Source organism: Buteo buteo, chromosome 27 (assembly GCF_964188355.1).
Source record: "Buteo buteo chromosome 27, bButBut1.hap1.1, whole genome shotgun sequence".
Lineage (NCBI taxonomy): Eukaryota > Metazoa > Chordata > Aves > Accipitriformes > Accipitridae > Buteo > Buteo buteo.
In genome coordinates, this window is record NC_134197.1 from 13,103,957 (window position 1) to 13,112,353 (window position 8,397).

At 46.5% G+C, this 8,397-nt stretch overlaps 1 long non-coding RNA gene across 1 annotated transcript; it reads left to right on the forward strand.

Annotated features, from left to right (window-relative positions):
• Positions 1 to 1,709: 1,709 nt before the first annotated feature.
• On the forward strand, positions 1,710 to 4,776 carry LOC142045193 (uncharacterized). Its single transcript, XR_012654536.1, has 3 exons — positions 1,710 to 1,829; positions 2,635 to 2,857; positions 4,365 to 4,776. It is a non-coding gene; the product is annotated as an uncharacterized LOC142045193 (long non-coding RNA).
• Positions 4,777 to 8,397: the final 3,621 nt, after the last annotated feature.

An 8,397-nucleotide genomic window follows, 5' to 3' on the forward strand; every position in this document is an offset into this window, starting at 1 on the left:
TAAATCTGCTGAATGATAACACTGAGATAACATTTACACGAGGATGAAGATGCAACCTCATCTCCAGTAACCGTGACAAACACTGCTGTAATATTTACAGGAGAAAAGTGTGCATCACGGGTGAAATGCAAAGATGCATTAAAACATCAAACTTAAAAAAAAAATATAAAAAAGCACAGTTGTAGCTGCTTAAGTGCTTTGCTTAGAAAGACTAATGCAATGTCTAAGAAAGTAATCTCCTAAATAAGTTAGGAGATGAGGTCTTTCAAAGGAGAGAAAAAATAAAAGGGCATAGACCTATTGGAGAATTTTATGAAGAGACTGTCAAGAGCAGTAAAACTGATGCACTGTTAAATGTCTTTGGGAGTGAGTTCTAGGTAGTCTGTGCCTTAATGTGGTGAAAAGCAAACTTCAGTGAGTGGACACTTGGCATTATCCTATTTGAACCCAAAGGTTTCCTCTGGTATAGGTGCCCTGTTGAGTGGGTCTGTCAAAATGCGTGAATTGGCCTCATTCTGAAGTATTCAGCGTAGAAATACATATGATTGTAAAGGATGGAGCACGGAAGAAAACATTACCTATGCGGTAGTTAGCCGGTATATTCATTCGTGCAAAACCAAATAAGTTGTGGCAGCTGGAGCAGGATGATGGAAAGGGGAAAGCAGAAGAGCAATGGAGCGAGGGCGGAGGTGCGGTAGTGTGCGGTGGAGGAAGGTAGCGGTGGTGCGTGGTCTGGGTGAGGAGGAAAGAGCTGCTCAACACCCAGGTGGGTCTGACACCAGGGCTGTGTGGGTGACGGGCAGTGGGGAAACGGGCACCATGCTTTGAAATGGGGGATGGAGCAGCGGGGATACCCAGGTGCAGCCAACTTCTACAGAGCATTTTTGCGATGTCTGGCTGCGGTCTGGAGCTTTTAGGGCTGCTTTTAGTGTGGAAGCTGCTGTTCCAAGCTCATTCCCCTGAGCCCCACGGCAGGGATTTCTGGTTGACAGCCCCTGCGTGAAGGGAAAGGATAACGCTCTGGGGTCTCCCGGCCTACCGACCTTTCGCTGGGGCCGTTAACGTGAGAAGAGCTCGAGTTCGCCGCTCTTCTGCCCCAAACCTGCTGTTTCCACCGTTGCCCCAGCTCTGCCCCCCTCCCCCGATTGCCTGGCTCTGACTCATTCGCTGGGGGAAGCCGAAGCGGCGGGGGCAGCCTTCGAAGTACCCGCGATTCGCCTCGCTTCGACCAGGCGCCCGTGCGCTGCGCCCGTGCGCTTCGCCCCTGCAAAGGGCGGCGGTGCCGGGGGCGGCGGAGCGGAGCGGCGCTCAGCCCGCCGCGGCGCGCAGGCGGCCCCCCCCCACCCCCGCGCGGCGGCAGCCGGCTGGATCCCGCCGCCCCTTCAGGAACCGGCGCTGCCAGTCCCCGCCGCTTCCAAGAAGCCGAGAGGAGCGCGGGGGCTCCGAGAGGCTGCCGTCCTGGGGAGCTGCTGCAGCGATAACGCAATTGCCCTTTAAACAGAAAAAAAAAAAAAAAAAAAAAAAAGAGAGACAACCAAAAAAGGGGGGGGGAGAGGAAAAAAAGAAGAGGAAAAAAAAGATGAAGACACGTAAATGCCTCCTGCCAAAAGTACAGAGCAAATCTCAGTTGCAACGGCTCTGCTAAAACTTGATCATGCGGGATTTCAAGCCATAAAGAGCTGCCGGGCTTGTATTTACTGCGGTGGGAACAAGTTGCAGGATGAAATCCAGGCGTTAAGGGACCTATTTTCCACTTCGTTGTTTGCAAAGGAATCTACTGAAATGACTTTGAGGATCTTTAGACTGGCACTATGGGGAGGGAGAATGCAGTAAGTATTGCCTTTTTGGCCAGCACTCATACGCGCCCAGTAGTTGGGAAGGGGCTCGGCGGCGGCGGGGGCCGCGCAGGGATGGCAGCGCTGCCGGCTCTCGCCGTTCGGTGCTTGGCTCTTAGTTTCTAGTCGGCACCGAGGACCGGTTAGGGACCGCCGGTTGCCTTTGCCTGACGCGCCAGCGTCCTACATTTAGCTGGGGCTGCTTGAAGAAGTCTCCTTATGCATATTTACTGGAAATAGCGAATGGAAAAGCAAAGCGTTGCGAGCTTTTCGTGGAGGGATCTGCTAGAATGTGTCTCCCTGGGTTTGCTTAGGCTAAATTGAGAATGAATCTGTTCCCTTACAAGATCAAAAAGAGCTTTATCCCACACCGATTTAGCCGTTTTCCAGATTAAGCTTGTTTTGAACCTGTCAAGAAAACTCCTGCCCTTGATCATGTGAATTAGTTTGCTTCTAGCTGCTCTTTCCAGGTTGGACGTCTCTTCCCTTAGAGCTCACCCCCGTGCGTTTCTCGTGGAAGCAAACGGGCAGTTGGGAGCCCAGGATTTTCCTGACCTGGATAGGCTGAGGGACGTTTCCCGGACGGCTGGGGGCTCACGGGCGCTGCTCTTAGAAATAAATTTAAGCTCTTTCCTAAGTGAAGCGGAGGGAACTTTTGAGTGTAGTCACTTTATTTCGGTTCACGTGCCACATGAGATGGAAATCTATTTCCCCCCCCTGTCAAATCTGCAACCGGACTAACGCCTTTTCACCGTCTCCTCTTCTCCCCCCGTTGTCCCGTTCCCCCCCCCCCCCCCAGCCCCCCTTTGCCTGTCTCCCTGTCCCCCTAGCTGCCCTCCCGGGATGCGATGTCTCTCGCAGGCTGCGGCGGGGATCACGCGTGCGGCCAGCGGCGCGGAGGCCGCCCCTGAGCCCGGGCACCGAGGGGCGCGACATGCCCGCGGCCGCGGCATGCCCTGCACCACCACCGGCACCACCGGCACCACCGGCACCCGCCGCCGCTCCGTCTCCTGAGGCGCTGGGTACGTGGGACGGCGCCCCCGCGGCCGCCAGGGGGCGCCGTGGCGCCGCGGCGCGGCCGGGGGAGCCGGGGGCGCTCCCCGGTGCGGTTCGGTTCGGTTCGGTACGGGGAGTGAACCGTGCCCGTGGCGGGCGAAGGGGGGGTCGTGTGCGCGTTGTTCGTTATTCTAGCCGTGATTTCCTGGGGGCTGGAGGAAGCCGAAGCGGCTTCGCGTCCGCGGGCACCTGGGGTTGTTTATTCCTACCGCTTTCCGTGCTGCCCCCGGTGCTGCGGCGGTGGGAATCCGGCCCGCAGTGCCCTGGCTTGGGAAGCAGAGTGGCACCGAGGTGCAGTTAAACGGTCTCTCAAGTGCTCATCCCCTCGTCAGCCCCGAAGGGAGGTGGTGATACAGCAAGCCCTTGTCTTGGCGTGCGTTTCAGCAGCAGATGATTCTGATTGATGATGGAGATAGGGCTTGCAGGACGAGAAGGGAGATCTGCAGAATGCCACCCCTGATTGGACAGCCTCGCTAGTGTTTTCTGGTGACGCTTTGCAACAAGCTTGGCTTTATGTGGCACAGGGACTCCCTTCTTGCAGCTAGCAGAGAGCCAGTTATGGGGGTGGAAATCCCTCGGGGCACAGAAACGGAGATCTTGCAGAGTCAGACCTGCTCTGCCTCTTCTCCCTCCTTCAGATAGTTCAGATCGCTTCTATGGCTCATCTCTCTCCCCGTCCTACTCTGTCTATATTCAGCCCCCTACAGAGATTCAGTGAAGACATGAAGTAAACCAATGCAGTGATGCTCATTTATGGAACACCCTCCCCTTCAACACCAGTGACAACTTTGTGTCTGAGATCAGCAGTTCTGAGATGCTCAAGTGAATGCCGCGTTAAGAGGAGGGAGAAGAATTAAGATAGAATATTGTGCTTCTGAATCTGTTCCAGAAATGCAGTAGACTGTGCTTGAGCAGCAGCTGTCTAGGAGAGACCTTCAGAAATAAACCAGCATGGTTCTGGGATGCTGTGAGATGTATGGAGTGTACGGACTGGGGTTTCCAGCAGACCCCTGGCTCGCTTCTCTCGTTTTGAGCTAAAGCACCTCTTCCCGTTAGACTGTGACTAAATTTTAAATAGACATTCTGGACAAAGGAAAATAGATTTCTGTGTTTTACCTGTTTTAGGACGGCAACGTCAAAGAGAAGGATGCTAATGTCTTTTTTAAATTACGTCAGTCATTTTGATTTTGTTGGCCATCCAGGAAGACTTTTAATGGGTCTTTCCTCTGAACTTGTGCTACATTTTTTGCCTTGCTTGCAGGAGACCAGCTGTAATACTGTCATTGGCAAGCCAACTTTCTGAGGGGATATGAGAGGCTTGAATTGAAACTAAGGTGAAGAATGTATTATAAAAAGCTGCTAAAGTTTGCATTGTGTCCAGAAGCTTTCTGTTTAAAACCTTCATTGGAGAAACACAGTATATATTTTTTTCCTCTCTGTTGTTTTTCTCATACAATGTGATCACTTTTACAGGGGATAAAGCTGGCAAAGATGAGGAAAATTGGCTGTGCTCTCCTGGTGCTCCAAGCTCTTCTGGCGCCTTTGGATCTTGTTCGTGGAGCGGAGAAAAGTTATCCCATCCTGAACATTGCAGTGATTCTGGGAAGGACCAAGTATATCACAGAGAGAGATATCAGAGCTCTCTGGACCAGGGAAATGTCAGCAGACCTGACTGTTGATGTCAATGTAGTGACCCTTCTGGTGAACCAGACTGACCCTAAGAGCATCATAACGCATGTTTGCGACTTGATGTCAGGCACCAAGATCCATGGAGTGGTTTTTGGAGATGATACTGATCAGGAGGCAGTAGCTCAGATTTTGGATTTTATTTCGTCTCAGACTTCTATTCCAATTCTTGGAATTCATGGTGGGGCCTCCATGATAATGGCAGATAAGGTAGGAAAATTTATTAAAAGCCTTTGCTAGTCTAATGTACTTCACTGTGTTGGTCTCTATTGTGAATAATCACTACAAGCAGTTAAAAAAAGGTGCTTCTAATTTTATGTCTGTACTTTAAAAAAGAAAGAATATATGGAGCAGTGTCCTCATTGATCATTCATCAAATATTCTGAAATATTTTGGGGTTCATGCCTGAAACTCAATTTTCTGTCCATTGTAAAAGCAGGCTTGATGAAATTTTACTCTCCAGCACACTGAATGCTGGTCAGTTTAGAAATTTTACTAGCAAATATGATATATGGCTGTAAAAACGACCTCAAAATAGTAGGTCAATAAAATGATTTTAGGGTTAAGATTTAAAATTGTAAAGAGATACTCTGCAGTGCTTATAAGAAAAAGCACGCACTAGACCTGAATGTATTTGAGGACAATAGTAGTAATAGGACAATCGTATTAAGCTGGACTTGTGATCTACTACAGTCTATAAATTAAGTAGTCCTGCAAACTTGAACCAGCTCTTGCATTCACTGTATTTATTAAATTAGATTTTTGCTAACCAGATACTTCAAATTTCCTATTATAGTGCATGAAAATCCACACTGAGGTTGTCTGAACTCTGGAGATAATAACAAATTGTTTTGTTGGAAAACATCTCTGTGTAATCTGTCATGAGACTGGAATGACAAAAGTGACTCACGTACCCAGCTCATGTTGCTTGACATTGTAACAATTTAAAAAAAAATCCTTGCTGGCACTGCAGCATTGATCTTGTAAAGTGATCACTGCTGTTTCTGAAACAGGTGCTTAGCACCGCGCAGGACTAAATTCTCTGGCATGGACTGCTGCTTGGCCTGAAAGTCTGAGAGGAGCTCCCACCGTGGCGTAAAAGGAGAGCTGAAGAGGGAATTCAATTGTGGGAAGTAATTTACTGGTTTTCCAGCACACCAGGCTTTTCAATGTTAATTGTAACTTATTTCCTGATATTTGTACCCTTTAGGGTTTCTTATTCATTAAATACTGTTATTCTTTATAAGGGGCTTTTAGCATAGTACTTGAATATTAAAGAGCTCTCCGAATCCATCTGAAAGTGAAGTGGTCCAGATACATTGTTTTGTAACCTGAGGGGGGGAAAAGAAGCAGGAAAGATGCAATGATTAGTTACAGTTGAGGAATCAGCTGTGAACTTTTGAAACTTCACCTCTGGAAAAGACTTTTTCCACTGGGATAAGCGATCTCTCTCTCTTGGTATTTGGAATGGCCTGCCTTTAAAACTTATGTCATACCAGGGGAAGACAGTAAGTGCTGAATTATAGCAGATATTCTATAACAATGGCTTTGACATCTTGATTTATATGGAAAGATCATTCTAGTCAATGCTACTATCTTAAATGTAATTGCAGTGACCAAGTTACAGACGCAGTTATTTCATGTGCTTTGAAATTACTGTACAGATTTACCCATCTTTATAAAGCTGGCTTAATATATATTTAGGAATTTTATTTGGTACATGTTTCACTCAACTTTCTATGCCAGCATAAGAACATTTGAAGATCCCAGGCAGTGCTGAGTGATGAAACGCTGGCAGAAATCCTTACGGAATTGACTTCATGCTCGGTAGCAGATGCAGGATGTTACTGATACAGATCTATTTTTTACTTTTATGTAGGAGCCTCTAGAAAATGAAATAGATTGTATTTTTCTTGTGTCAGTAAGTTAATACTATTTTCATTGTATGCTAATATTGTCATTATTATATCACTGTCTTTGAATTTAGGGGTTATCACAGTTTGCTAATAAAACATTTTTGTGCTGAAACGTGGCTTCTAAGATTTCCACTTGGGAAATCAAAATTGTTCTTTTGTGTGTTAAGGCAATCTAACAAGCTGTCTTCAGTAGCTTGAATTGGCTGAAAGAATTGTTTGCCCATATAACTAAAATTGCCTTAGTTTTTAACTTGGCTTTTGCAACGTGCAATGTCTTGGAGCTGGGTTTGGAACATCATAGGAATGAGACTTGCATATGTCTCTCAATTAAGCATTTATTTAGGAATGAATTCCTGGGAGTGGAAGGTGAAATTCACAGTGCTGTCATAAAGGCAGAGGAGATGAAGTCTGAGGGAGAAGGACTGCAAATGTAAAATCTGTCTTCCAAGTCAGTGTCAGGATTTTAGCTGAAACACATGGGTGTTGGTGAAATTGTGAATTTGATCGGTGTTTAAATTCTTCTGTTTTGTCTCATACACTGAGATGGCTGGGTATGCAAAAAAGATGCTTGGTCCCATTCTTGCTTGTAGATGTGGTTCTCTGGCACGCTAATGGCCATTTCATTTATGTCCTTACTGTGTGGCTCTAGAAGATATTTTCCTCTTCTGTGGCATTATGCTGGTACTGTGTTTTAGAAGACACTTCAAAGTGTGTGTGTGTAGTACCTGTTTGTCTGTAGTCTACTGAGCATGGCTGACACAAAGGTGGCACAACAGTTCAGTGAATTCTGTGCCAGGTGGTTGTTATACACTGCTTAACTGTCCTAAATGTGAACTAAACTGAAGGCACAGAAAAAAGAAATCATCTATAATGCTCTATACTGCTAAAGACTTTACTGGAATGACTCAGAGTAGATAAGCTTACCATATTCTCTATGGCTAATAAATACTATGTCAATGTGAATCTCACATGAACAGCCATCTCTTTAAAAAATAAAAAGTTGGTTTGGGTTTCTAAATATGAGATATGCCCACATTTGGAGTATGCAGTGATTAATGCAGGACATACAGCTTTTGAAGTACTGAGTTCCCGTGCGAACATCTGCTGTGAACGGTGCGTAGTTTAGACTGCCTCCTCCGTTGGCCCAGCTGGCTGTACTGTGCTTCAGTTTGGTTAAAGTTTGCCTGCACCAGCTGAGGAGATATGTTGCTTGATACAGACTATGAAAATTGACAGGCATGTGAAGCCAACAAAACTGGAATATTTTCTGAACCTAGCTGATCTGCCGTCACCTGACATCTGCTGTCAAAACCCTACCAATAAACCAATGTGACACTTAAGGATGTATGGTACCTACCGGATCCCAACTGCGCTGTAGAGATACCCTTTGGACAGCGCCACATGCTCTGCCTCCAGCTGATTTTATCACCTGCTGTTGGCAGGAACTCTCCTGCCAGTGAACTGCTCCTTGGCTTTGGTCCCCAATTCTGCCACAGACTTAAAACATATTCAGATGTGGGATAGTCTACTGAAACAAAATGAGAATTGTGTCTGGGGCATCTGTGCCAACCTGCTGTGCATCAGCATCCCTTGGAGGATGCTGAAAACAGACTGGCTGTTTATTCATCTTGTGTCTGTTGACATTTGAGGGATCTCAAACCAAACATTACTTAGGAACTGTTTCCTGACTTGAGCATTTGATTTTAAAATTAGTTACATTTGTTTCACCACATGCTATCATTATAAGGAGAGTGTCTGTGATACTTTTCTAAAGCAGAACATCATGGTTAGTTCTGCGACAATAATAAAAGATTTGTTTCCTTCACAAGTGGGGAAAAAGCCCCTATGTATTATAAATACATCCAGGAATACCTAGCATCTTTGAACCACACTGCTTTTGCATT